This window comes from Rhipicephalus microplus, chromosome 5 (genome assembly GCF_043290135.1).
Source record: "Rhipicephalus microplus isolate Deutch F79 chromosome 5, USDA_Rmic, whole genome shotgun sequence".
NCBI lineage: Eukaryota > Metazoa > Arthropoda > Arachnida > Ixodida > Ixodidae > Rhipicephalus > Rhipicephalus microplus.
The window spans coordinates 58434824-58448328 of NC_134704.1; the positions used below are offsets into that span (position 1 = coordinate 58434824).

The window sequence follows — 13505 nt, forward strand, 5'->3', positions numbered from 1 at the left end:
GCCCCACGGAGAAAAAAAGGAGCCATCCTGGCGACTTAGTCCTGTGCAGGCGGCGTTGAACCATGGTACTGCTTGAGCCTCTGGACGTGTACAACCTCGCGGTTGTGACGTCGAAAGTCTGATGGTGGTGTAAGAGGCTCAATGAGGTAGTTTACTGGCGAAGTTTGTTCGAGAATACGATATGGCCCATCGTACTTTGGCAGAAGTTTGGAAGAGAGCCCAGGTGTGCGATGCGGCACTGACAGCCATACAAGAGCACCCGGAAGAAAAACGGGAGTTTAGGTCTGGGCATCATGAATTGCTTTTTGCCTGTTTTGGTCATCGCAGGTAAAGCGACGAGCTAACTGGCGGCATTCTTCTGCGTGTCTGGCGGCGTCCAAGATCGGTAGGCACTCGGACGCGTCCGGTCTATAAGGCAAAATGGTGTCAATGGTGTGGGAGGGGTGACGGCCGTAGAGGAGGTAAAAAGGGGAGAAGCCTGTTGTTGCTTGCGTTGCCGTATTATAGGCGTATGTAATGAATGGGAGGACTAAGTCCCAGTTAGAGTGGTCAGGCGTCAAATACATAGATAGCATGTCACCGAGAGTACGATTAAAGCGCTCCTTAGCCCCATTGGTTTGAGGGTGGTAAGCGGTACATGTGCGATGTACAATAGCACACTCAGCGAGCAATTTTTCAATGACCTCGGACAAGAAGGCGCGGCCGCGGTCACTGAGGAGTTCTTGAGGGCCTCCATGACGCAACACAAAATGACGCAGTAGGAAAGTGGCAACCTCCTGTGCTGTAGCCGTTTGAAGAGCAGTGGTCTCAGCATAGCGCGTTAGGTGGTCGATAGCAACTATTATCCACCTGTTGCCAGTCGGAGTCAATGAAAGTGGCCCATAAATATCTATTCCAACCCGTTCGAAGGGTAGAGAAGGGCATAATAAAGGCTGCAGTTCACCGGCGGAGGCGTGTGGTGGAGATTTTTAGCGCTGACATTCGTCACAAGAGCGGACGAAGTTGCGGACGAAGGTATACATACCACGCCAGTAGTAGCGATGTCGAAGTCTTTCGTAGGTCTTGAAGACTCGTGCGTGGCCACATTGTGGGTCAGCGTGGAAAGAGGAACAAATCTGCGACCTCAGGGTTCGTGGAACGACGAGCAGCCACTTGCGTCCCTCTTGTGCGTAGTTGCGTCGATAGAGAAGCGTGTCACATATCGAGAAGTGTGGAACTAGGCGCCGAAGCGTTCGCGTCTTTGGGAGTTCAGAAGTGCGGGAGAGATGATTGAGGAGAGATGCAGTCCACGGGTCATTGCGTTGTTCGATAGCAATGGTGTCAAAGTCAAGCGATGACAATGTGGAATCGCAAGCGGAGTCAGCTGTGACATTCTGTGACAGGGGGGAACGGGAAAGGGCGTCGGCGTCAGCATGCTTCCGTCCTGACCGATAAACCACGCGTATGTCGTAATCTTGAATTTTCAACGCCCAGCGAGCGAGGCGGCCAGATGGGTCTTTTAACGTCGAAAGCCAGCACAGCGCGTGGTGGTCGGTCACGACGTCAAAAGAACGACGATATAGATATGGGCGAAACTTTCCAAGGGCCCACACAATGGCCAAGCACTCCTTTTCTGTGACGCTGTAGTTGCTCTCAGCATTGGTAAGGGTGCGACTAGCGTATGCTACGACGTATTCCTGATGCTCCGGTTTACGCTGTGTGAGCACAGCACCCAGGCCTACACCACTGGCGTCGGTGTGGATTTCAGTTGGAGCTTCAGGATCGAAATGGCGCAGAATGGGTGGCGTCGTGAAAAGCCGTCGCAAGGTAGTGAAAGCCTCGTCGCAGGCAGGGGACCACGAAAAGAGATCTTTACAGCTGCTGAGAAGTTGCGTGAGAGGTGATATAATAGACGCGAAGTTTCGGACGAATCGCCGGAAATACGAACACAAGCCGATGAAACTTCGAAGTTCTTTGATGGTGGCAGGTTTGGGAAACGCCGTAACAGCTCGCAATTTCTCGGGATCCGGGAGGATGCCTTCCTTGGAAACAACGTGGCCCAAAATGTTCAGTTGACGCATGGCAAATCGACATTTTTTTTGGTTTAATTACAAACCGGCGTTAGTTAAGCAAGTAAGGACGTGCTGGAGGCGACGTAAGTGAGTGTCAAAGTTAGGGGCGAAGACCACGATATCATCGAGGTAACACAAGCATATCTTCCATTTTAGTCCACGCAGGATGTTGTCCATCATTCGTTCGAACGTTGCAGGTGCATTGCAAAGTCCGAAGGGCATGACGGTGAATTCACATAAGCCGTCTGGCGTGACAAAAGCGGTTTTGGGGCGATCGGCCTCCGCCATAGGCACCTGCAGTAGCCTGACCGCAAGTCTAACGAGGAAAAGAACTCGGCACCCTGCAAACTGTCCAAAGCATCGTCAATGCGCGGTAGTGGATAGACATCCTTCAGCGTGATCTTGTTCAATCGCCGGAAATCGACACAGAAACGAATAGAACCGTCTTTCTTTTTGACGAGGACCACCGGAGACGCCCATGGGCTCTGTGAAGGTCTAATGACGCCTCTGCGAAGCATGTCGCCTACTTGGTCAGCAATGACGCGGCGTTCTGTAGCGGACACGCGATATGGTCGTTATCGCAGCGGTGAGTGGGACCCAGTGTCGATGTGGTGTTCTACTGCTAAGGCACGGCCGAGAGATGTTTGTTCAACGTCGAAAGAATGGCGGTAGCTCTCAAGAATGGTGAGGAGTTGTGGACGCTGCGAAGATGTCAAATCTGCAGCGATGAATGGTTGACATATGTTTGCCGACATTGAGTCAGGCGCGGAGACGACAGCCAGCTCACAGACGGAGGTAGAAGGCACCTCATCGGGGACGGATATAATTCTGGAAGAACTGATTGTCTCGACGTGGCCAAGGCACTCGTGACAAAGTAGGGATAAAGAAGACGACTCATGATTATAAATTGGCATTGTGGTTGGGCCTTCTACAAGATCGAGAGCAGCAAAAGGCAGTGGGAGGGCTCTTCGGGCGATGAATACTGGAGAGGGTGTGAAGAAGACCGTGCCGTCGGATATGGCGCTGCATGAAACTGGCACGAACGCAAAAGAGCATGGAGGGATCGAGGGCAGCAAAAGGCAGGGGGAGGGCTCCTCGGGCGATGAATATTGGAGATGGTGTGAAGAAGACTGTGCCGTCGGATATGGCGCTGCATGAAACTTGCACGAACGCAAAAGAGCATGGAGGGATGTAGGGTCATCACCAACGACAAGTTTAGCGGCAAACTGGGTGTCGACGGACACTTGGTCATCCAGTGAGTAAAATTCAACCTCAGCCCTAGCACAGTCGATTACAGCGTCATGACGCGACAAAAAGTATCATCCCAAAATAATATTATGGGAGCACGATGAAAGAACCACGAACTCTATCGTATACAGAACGTCCTGAATTGTCACGCGGGCTGTACATACTGCGGTTGGTTGAACAGGTTGAGCACTGGCTGTGCGAAGCGGCGTTCTGTAGCGGAGAAAGGCGTCGTAACCTTACGAATTGAGCGGCAAAATCCAGCATCTATAACAGAAACAGCTGCACCGGTATCTACAAGAGCGACAGTAGGGATATTTTCGACGAACACATCAATAACATTGGTAGGTGACAAATGAGGACTTGGGCAAACCGAAACTTGCGCAGTTCTTGCCTCAGGAACTGCGTCGTCTAGTTTTCCTCCTCGTTAGGCACGGGCCGTCGACGCATAAGAGAAGGCGAGCGGCAGCGTGGAGAGGGCGAGCGAAGACGTCCCGACCGAGGGCGATGGTCGTCCTGGTAGCGGGCTGGAATTGGAGTGGAGGAACCGTATCGCGCGTTGGAGTCAAGTGGGAAGAAAGGCTCACGGCGGTTTTCATTGGTGATATGCGTCCGGCGGCGGCAATACCTTGCGACGTGTCCGGGGTATCGACAAGCGTAACATATCGGGCGATTGTCGAGGGTGCGCCACGGGTTGGCGGTGTTAGTACTGGTCCACTGAACTGGAGCTGGGGGATAGCTCGCGCGAGGCTGGAACGAAGGCGCAGGCGCCTTGCGCGTTGGCATGGCTGCAGCCGCGGCGTAGGTGAGAGGAGCAGCCACAAGATTAGGCTCGCGAGCAGCTGGTAAGGCCTCGGCGACCTCTCCTTGAATGACGTCACGTAGAGACGATGGTAAAGTTGTGGTAGCTTCTGGTGTGAAAGGCACCAAGGAAAGCTGTCGTGCAACTTCTTCGCGGACAAATGCTTTTATTTCGGCTATTAGTGACGCTTGGTCATGACCACTGATCACACTAGACAGCGATGCCAAATCGTGCGCTGGAGGACGTCTTGTCAAAGCTCGCTGCTTCCTCAATTCATCGTAGCTTTGGCAGAGGCTAACTACGTCGTTAACAGTGGTCGGGATTTTCGCCAAGAGCATTTGAAAAGCGTCGTCGTCAATCCCTTTGAGGATGTGCTTACATTTTTCAGCTTCCGTCATTTCGGCGTTCACGCGTCTGCACAAATCGACGACGTCTTCTATGTAACTTGTGAAGGTTTCACCCGTTTCTTGTGCGCGTGTGCGTAAACGTTGCTCTGCACGAATTAAGTTTTCGGATGGCAGGTCGATCGAAGACTGATACAATCGACGTTTTAAATTGCGGCCACGTTCGGACGTCTGCCTTGTGGTTTCTAAGCCAAAGGCTGGCTACACCCGCGAGGTAGAACGACACGCGTGTCAACTTGTCCGTGTCCGTCCATCTTAAACAGCGCTCACCCGTTCGAAAGTCGGGAGCCAATCTTCAACGTCGTTGTCATCTGTTCCACTGAAGATTGGAGGCTCCCGCTGAGGAACACTGCCTGGACAGGTGGCCGGAAGAGATGGAAGCGTCTGCTGATCGGCGTCCGGCATAGCAGAAGGTAGCCGTCGAGAACGGAGTTCCAGGATGGCAGCGGGAAAGTGTAAGGGACGGACCCCGGCACCTCCACCAATTATAAAGGAGATTTATTAAGCAGAAAGGTTGATGCTTGGAAGGCTTGGAAGGCGATGCACCAGCCGCAATTCCCGAGCTCGAGCCCGATGCTGCTTCTGCGCCGGAGTACTTTTTCTTCTTTACGATATATGTATATATATATATATCGCAGTTTTGCAGGGTCGGGTGTTCGACCCGACCCTGCAAAACTGCGAGCAGTCGCTGAGTTCCCGAAACCTACTACACTGAAAGAATTACGCAGTTTTGTCGGACTATGTTCGTACTTCCGGCGCTTCGTGCGAAATTTTGCATCGATCATGTCACCACTGACCAACCTCCTACGCGGTGATGCAGACCTTTCATCCTGGTCTTCTGACTGCGACGTCGCGTTTGCCATGCTCCGTAGTCTGCTAACATCTCCTCCAATTCTTCGGCATTTCGACCCAACAGCTGCAACGGAAGTTCACACAGACGCTAGTGGGGTTGGTCTATAGGCGCCGTCCTCGGCCAACGCAAACCGGGCTACTCCGAATACGTCGTCGCTTATGCGAGTCGCACACTTACTAAAGCTGAGGCCAATTACAGCGTCACTGAAAAAGAGTGCTTGGCGCTAGTGTGGGCGCTTCGCAAATTCCGCCCTTATTTGTACGGTCGCCCATTCGACCTGGTAACGGACCACCATGCACTTTGTTGGCTCGCCACATTGAAAGACCCTTCTGGCCGCCTAGCTCGGTGGGCACTGCAAATCCAGGAGTACGACATTCGTGTCATCTATCGCAGCGGACGCAAGCATTCTGACGCCGACGCCCTGTCGCGTTCGCCTTTACCTCCCGACTCGGCCTGCGGAACCACTGGTATCTCCATCGCATCTCTCGACCTCGACTCCTTTACCAGTGAACAACACAAGGACCCGTGGATCGCTTCTCTTTTTAACTGTCTTTCTGGATCGTCAACCACTGCGGTACCACGATCTCTCCGACGTCAAGCTGCTCATTTCGCCATTCGTGATCGGCTACTACACCGACGCAACTACGCCCCCGAAGGTCGTAAGTGGCTCTTGGTTGTCCCGCGCAGCTTGCGATCACAAATCTGCGCCTCCTTTCACGACGATCCCCAATGTGGTCATGCCGGAGTTTTCAAAACTCACGAACGCATTCGCCATCGCTTCTACTGGCGCGGAATGTATAATTTCGTTCGAAAATTCGTTATGGGCTGTCCTGACTGTCAACGTCGCAAATCACCGCCTTTCCACTCGTCCGGTGCGCTTCAACCGCTTCCATGCCCTGCCAAACCTTTCGATCGGATCGGAATTGATCTCTATGGCCCTCTACCGACAACATCAGATGAAAATCGGTGGATTATAGTCGCTGTGGACCATTTAACACGCTACGCTGAGACCGCCGCCCTTCCAAGTGCCACTGCGCGGGACGTAGCATCCTTCATCCTTCATCGCTTCATATTACGACATGGTGCACCTCGAGAACTACTAAGTGATCGAGGTCGAGCCTTCCTATCAGAAGTCGTCACGTCTCTGCTTTCTGAATGCCAAGTTGTTCATCGCAAGACCACGGCATACCACCCGCAGACTAACGGGCTCACGGAAAGATTTAACCGCACCCTTGGCGATATGCTCGCCATGTATGTGACATCCGATCATACTAACTGGGATCGCATTCTACCATTCATTACGTTCGCATATAACACCGCGGCACAGTCTACCACTGGATTTTCACCTTTCTTTCTTCTTTATGGACGCGAACCATCCCACACCATCGATACTCTCCTTCCATACCGCCCTGACGCATCCGAATGCCCATCTGTGTCCGAAGCTGCCCGAAATGCGGAAGAGTGCCGTGAACTCGCACGCACCTTTACGTCTCGAGAACAACAGCGCCAGAAAGAAAACAACGTCGACTCTTCCCAAAGCCCCAGCTATTCCCCGGGATCACTTGTATGGCTGGCTGTTCCTTACCAAACCCCCGGCATTTCCTCAAAACTCGTTCCAAAGTACGAGGGCCCATACCGTGTTTTGGAGCAAACCTCGCCGGTGAATTTTCTCATCGAGCCACTTTCCCCATCTGACGACATGCGCCGGCGTGGACGTGACATCGTCCACGTCGCCCGCCTTAAGCCATATTATAGCCCTCTGCCTCCAGACTCTTAGGTCGCCAGGATGGCTCTTTTTCGGCGGGGGCAAATTGTGAAGAAGAAAGAGCGTCGTTGGCAAGCAACATCGCCACCGCTTGGGTACTGGGTGCTGGGCTTCGCTCGCTCGGCTCGTGCTGATCATCGCCGGCATCTGCTTGACCGTTGCTCTTGCACGATCGTGTTTCTTCGTAGGACCACCGTCGCAACAGTCGTCAATAAACCCTTTTTCTATATATATATATATATATATATATATATATATATATATATATATATATATATATATATATATATATATATATATATATATATATATATATATATATATACCGGGTGTTCAAAATTAAGCTTTATGATTTTTTTAAAATTAGGCGCTCGAAGGCACGTGAGAACCACTTGTGCAAATAAGTTAAGCGGCCAGGGGGACAGAAAGTTAGATGATAATTATCGCTGTCAGCAGCCCAATTAACTAAAATTTAATAATTAACTTTTTACTGGCTGCGGTAAGTTGGCATGTTTATATTGAAAAAATGTAGGCAGTGGTGTTTGTACACAGTTTCAGTTGGAAGATTTTTTCTAGCACGCCTGTGTTCCGAGATATCCGGCTCCAAAGTTTAATTGTCTTTCGCACGATTACGCATGCAAGAGGGTGAGGGTCCGCGCAAAGCTCCTCCCTAAAGTGACGCATCTGTTGCGTGTGGTGTTTAGTGTGTGAAGAGGGTGGAAGCGTAGGCATAGGTGATAGCAATTACCCTTGCCCTCTTCGGCCGTCGAAATCAAAAATCGAAGAACGCTTGCAACCAGTGTCGTAACACGCAACTGCAGAGCCTCTAACGATAGTGGCAGATACCATGCCGAGATAATGGTGCGAGCGGAGAATCTGGATGCCAGTGCGCGTGCGTAATAATCACTAGAGAAGCATGCGTGGTCGTTGCCTGGGCTACGCGAATAGCGTGACTGCTGATGTCCGAGTACTGTAACTTTTATTGAAACAAGAGCAACAACTCCACCAATAATAACTGAAACAGTTTTATCCTTGCTAACGCATATTTCCTGCTGCTACATAAGCATATTTCGGTCATGCACAAATCTCATCGAAACTCTTCACCTCTCAAGACGTCAATGCCCCAAAAAGTGTTCAAAATGCCTGCCTTCGGCAGCAACGCAAAGCATGAACCGCTGTCGCGTCGACTCGATGACTCGGCGCAGTACTTCTGCAGGAATACTCGCACAGGCAGATGTTATCCTGTCCTTCATGTCATTAACATCGCTGGGCTCTGTTACGTAAACTCGATCTTTAACGTAGCCCCAAAGGAAAAAGTCGAGCGGAGAAAGGTCAGGTGATCTTGGTGGCCAAAACATCGCTCCTGCGCGCCCAATCCACTGTTGTGGAAAACGTCTGTCCAACCAGTTCTTCGCCCTGGTAGAAAAATGTGGTGGTGCTCCATCGTGCTGAAACCATACTTGGCGCAGGTCATTCAGGGAAAGACTGCAGACAAGATCATCAATGACAACACCTAATATTTCTTCTGTGTACATCTTTCCGTTCAAGTTGTCCTCAAAAAAGTGAGGTCCGATGATCCTGTCCCCGAGTATGCCGCACCACACATTCACACTCCAGCGAACTTGATGCTTGTGCTGCCTCAGCCAGTGTGGGTTTTCTTGTGCCCAATAATGGGCGTTGTGAAGATTAACACTTCCATTTCGGCAAAACCGAGCTTCATCAGTCCAAATTATTCTGTGCAAAAAGTCATTTTCTTGATCAGTTTTGATGAGGCCCCAATTGCAGAAGTCAACTCGCCTTTCAAAGTCCGCCTCATTTAGGTCCTGATGAAGGTAAACGTGATATGGATGGAACTTGTGCTTTCTTAAAACATTTGTGACTGTTCCGATGCTGCGACCGCACTGATCGGCAATCTGTCGGATGCTGAGCTCTGGCATCGAGGTTACGCACGCGACAACGTCGATTTCAAAGTCTTCATCGACGATTGCCTTCCTGGTCCGTCTCGGAAGGTGGACAGAGCCTGTTGTGCAGAAGCGTCGAAACAGGTTTGTGAAAGTGGGCCTTGTTGGAAGGGGACGGTGTGGGTGGCGAGACGCGTAAAGCTCCATTGCTAACGAAGCGTTGCCATTCATTTCAGCCATTGCAAGCACCACGTCTACTTTTACTTTGGTAGAATACCTCACGCCAGAAGCAGCCATATTAGCTCGAAAGGACTCCACGTGGATTTCCTTGGTAGACCTTCAATGCAGAGACGCTGTGCTCTAACCGGAGGCACCCTAGTGCAGGACGGTCCTGCTAACGCGTTCACAAGAAGATGTCTCAGTGTGATCTAAAGTCACGAAAAAACGTCGCGAAAAATGGTCTCCTGTTATCGCGTTCATCAGGATCATGCGTAAGGCTCATGGCGCACCGCGCTGTCACATTTTGATTTCGCCGGCCGAAGAGGGCAAGGGTAATTGCTATCACCTATGCCTACGCTTCCACCCTCTTCACACACTAAACACCACACGCAACAGATGCGTCACTTTAGGGAGGAGCTTTGCGCGGACCCTCACCCTCTTGCATGCGTAATCGTGCGAAAGACAATTAAACTTTGGAGCCGGATATCTCGGAACACAGGCGTGCTAGAAAAAATCTTCCAACTGAAACTGTGTACAAACACCACTGCCTACATTTTTTCAATATAAACATGCCAACTTACCGCAGCCAGTAAAAAGTTAATTATTAAATTTTAGTTAATTGGGCTGCTGACAGCGATAATTATCATCTAACTTTCTGTCCCCCTGGCCGCTTAACTTATTTGCACAAGTGGTTCTCACGTGCCTTCGAGCGCCTAATTTTAAAAAAATCATAAAGCTTAATTTTGAACACCCGGTATATATATATATATATATATATATATATATATATATATATATATATATATTGTTACGCACCATTACGCGTGTAACGCTTCCGTGTGGCAACCCCACCCGAATGACTGGGAACCACCTAAATAATCTTCTTAGAACGTTCCGATAAGGTTACGTGCACAACGCGTACATTAATATTTGTTCTGGAACTTACGCGGCCGCTAGCCATAACGCTGGAATATTCGATGGCACCCGTAGAAATGCCGATGAGCTTCGCTTCTTGGCAGATTATCGATGGCCGACGCTTTATGTTCGCTGATATCAGTCTACAGGGTGTATTGCTTGTAGAGTGACGTTTCCTTTTCCGGGCACAAGTTCGCCCAAATAAAAAGTTCACTCGGGAAAACACGCAGCGTCTGCTGCCGTCGTAAACATCACGAGTACTCTTTTGGATCCGACATCGCGGCGCTATACGAAACGCTGGTGTAAGAGAATAAGTACGGCAGCTTCAGGGAGAACTCTTCTTATCACACAATCTATTCCCTTTGAAAGCGCACCACGTGGAACGGTTTACGAGCCGTGCGCTGACGCTTGCCGACAGCGCGCACGCCAGCTATCGCAACCACGCCCTTAGAATCAAATTTCACCGCTGCTGCACCCTCCCGCGTCTTTTTATAGTAGTTTACGCGGAACATGGTAATGATGGCGAAAAGCCGTTGAGTGTCCATATAATTTCTATTGTAATAAAAAAAAATTTCACTTAATTGCCTAGCAATGGCGCGGTGAGCGCGTCTAAATTTTCTCGCGGTTCTCACGTCGGGTGGGGCACTTCGATGGCAGGAACATGTCTACATTGTTTACATAAGCTTACAGCCCTATTTGTTTAGTATGGAGGCAACTTTTATTATATTAGCTGATCTCTATTGAGTTGTTGGTCATGTTGGATGCGGTGTTTTAATCACACTTTAAACATTGCAACATTTTAACACTAAATTGTTTCATTCATCTGAGTTCCAGCAGCTGTCCAGAGCGCCGCTTATGTTATTTTTTTAGTCGATGTGCTTTCAGCTTTGATGTTGTAAGGTCTGCCACATATCAATTCGGCGTAGGTTTAGTCGTTTGATCAGCATTGCATGCTTACTAAAAAAACACTGTTTTTTTTTGTTTACCACAAAGCGAAAATTATAATTAACAGTGATGTGTGACCCGGGAAATCTGCTCCAAAATTAATTTTGTTGCTTCAAAACACACCTTTTGGTACTTCAGGGCCGCTCCGAAATTCCCTTTTTTACTGCTCCAAAGCTGCTCCGAAAGACTGAAGCCCGCTTCCACCCCTGTGTGGTGAAATTCAAGGGCCGGATGACAAAACTGTCTTTGTTCGTAGTGAAGACAAGAGGTAACAGTTTGCTTGGGAGGAACTGGTTTGGGCCATTGGGCTGCATGTAATTCAGCAAATGAATGTTGAAGACGTGCTATCACAAGTTTCTGAGGGGTTTTCGCGGTGATCTTCGTGGCTTTAATGGACTGACTGCCAGTGCACATCGAACTGAAAGACGACGCCAAACCAACGTTCCTGAAAAGTTATCCAGTCCCGCTAGCAATAAAGGACGACGTCGACAAACAATTGGACCGCTTGATGCAACAATAAGTCTGGGAACCAGTCGAGTACTGCAATTGGGCAACTCCGCTGGTGGTAGTAAGGAAAATAATCACAGCATGTCTACGGAGTGAATGAAGATGAGTGTGCAAAACGTCCGTCAGCCCGTCCGTGCTTCTGTCCGTCCGTTCATTCTTGCTTCCGTCCGTCCGCGCGACCATCCATGCGTCCATCCGTCTGTCCGTGCGCCCGTTCGGGAGACCGTCCATCCGTCCGTGCGTCCATCTAGTGAACACTCCTAGTACCGCCATCTCCCATCTCGCATCCCCTGTAACACATACCCGCTCTAGAGCGGGTATGTGCTACCGGTAGCTACGTACTACTCCACACATACAGAGGAGCGACAGACCCACGCCCTAAGGAGCTTCGCCCCTAAGAAGACGGTACCTTACGTCTCTGTGGCGATTACCGCAGCACGGTAAGCGAGGCCGTTAATACCAGCGAGTATCCTTTGCCTGCTGCCGCGGAAATATTATCGACTCTCGGGTCAAGGAACATATTCACTAAACTCGACCTAGTTCAAGCTTATCAACAGCTCATTCTCGATGCTGTGTCAGCTGAAGTGTCGACACTATCGAGGAGTTGCACAAGGTCAGGCGGCTGCCGTTTGGAATTTCCGTCACGCCATGGGTGTTTCAACGAGTCATCGACGCATTGTTGGCAGGCATTCCTGGCTTTAAGGTTTATCTTGATGTATCCTCATTTCCTGGCGGAACGCAGCAGAGCACGCCGGAAGACTTGAGGCTGTATTGGCGCGTTTGCTTAGATCGCAGTTGAAAGTTAACAAGGAAAAGTGTGAATTAAACAAAAAGAGCATCGAATTCTTGGGAAACCGGATTGATAACACAGGTATCCACCCGCGCGAGATTGGTGCCATCTAGCAAGCGCCAACGCCCACTAGCAAGAAAGAGCTGCAAGCCTTTTGGGTCTACTGAACTTCTACAGCAGTTTCCTCAAGGGCAGGAACGAAATGGCGGAACCCCTATACCGGCTCCCATAGACAAGGACCACGATTGGGAGTGGAAAGGTGAGCACCAACGAGCTTTTGAGAAGCTGAAGGAGCTACTTAGCTCCGATGCAGTAATTGTTTGTTATGACCGCGAGCGTCCCTTGACACCGGGCTTTCACGCATCCCCCTTAGGGGGGGGAGGGGGGCGGTGTTGGCCCATAAAGCTGTGACGGGAGGGAGCAACACATAGCTTATGCTTCAGGAACTCTTGGCGCAAGTGTGCGTAACTACGCCCAAATCGACAAACAGGGTCTAGCCGTCGTCTTTCGCTTCTAATTCTACATTACTTTAACATTTCACTCAAAGATAGCCACCAATATAATTCTCTGCATTTACGCTGTACCACTTCGTGGGGTTCTGACTAAACAAGAATGAAACCTCATGGGTGAACTTATCCTTCTCTCAGTGCGTCTGGCATTGCTTTCACTGACATGGAGGTGTCCACCCCAGCGCTCACTTGTATACAACGAATTAAAGCAACGGTGTGCTTTGCTGCGATATTCCCAATGCGTTGCTCTGAGTTTGTATTGTTAAGTACAACGCTGAGCTCCGCCATGTCCACTTTCCCAGTTTCCACTTTCTTTTCCTCCTATCGTCTCCGATAATTTCCTTTCTCCAGGATTGAGGTTGTTGGAATACATCCAAAGCTTCCGAAATATCGTTGTTGTTCATGTATACTGTTTCCATGCTATTTTCAAAGGAAGACCGTATTGCCTTATTAGTGTCATTTGTGTTGGCAGCAACACCAAGCACACAACAAAAAAAATGCCGCAGCTTTGCTGCAAGGGAGAAGCAATGAACGTGATAGCAACAAGTGGGAAGGTCACGCGCAGAATGGTAAGCAGATAGAAACGTGCCCCGCGTTTC

The 13505-nt window shown here is 50.0% G+C and overlaps 1 protein-coding gene across 1 annotated transcript in view; it reads left to right on the forward strand.

Annotated features, from left to right (window-relative positions):
- The first annotated feature begins 12525 nt into the window (after positions 1-12525).
- The window catches only part of LOC119174499 (uncharacterized), a 38978-nt gene continuing 37998 nt past the window's right edge, over positions 12526-13505 (forward strand). Inside the window, exon 1 of the mRNA XM_037425428.2 lies at positions 12526-12656. The gene's annotated coding sequence lies outside the window, so the exon portion shown is untranslated. The remainder of the gene's footprint in view (positions 12657-13505) is intronic.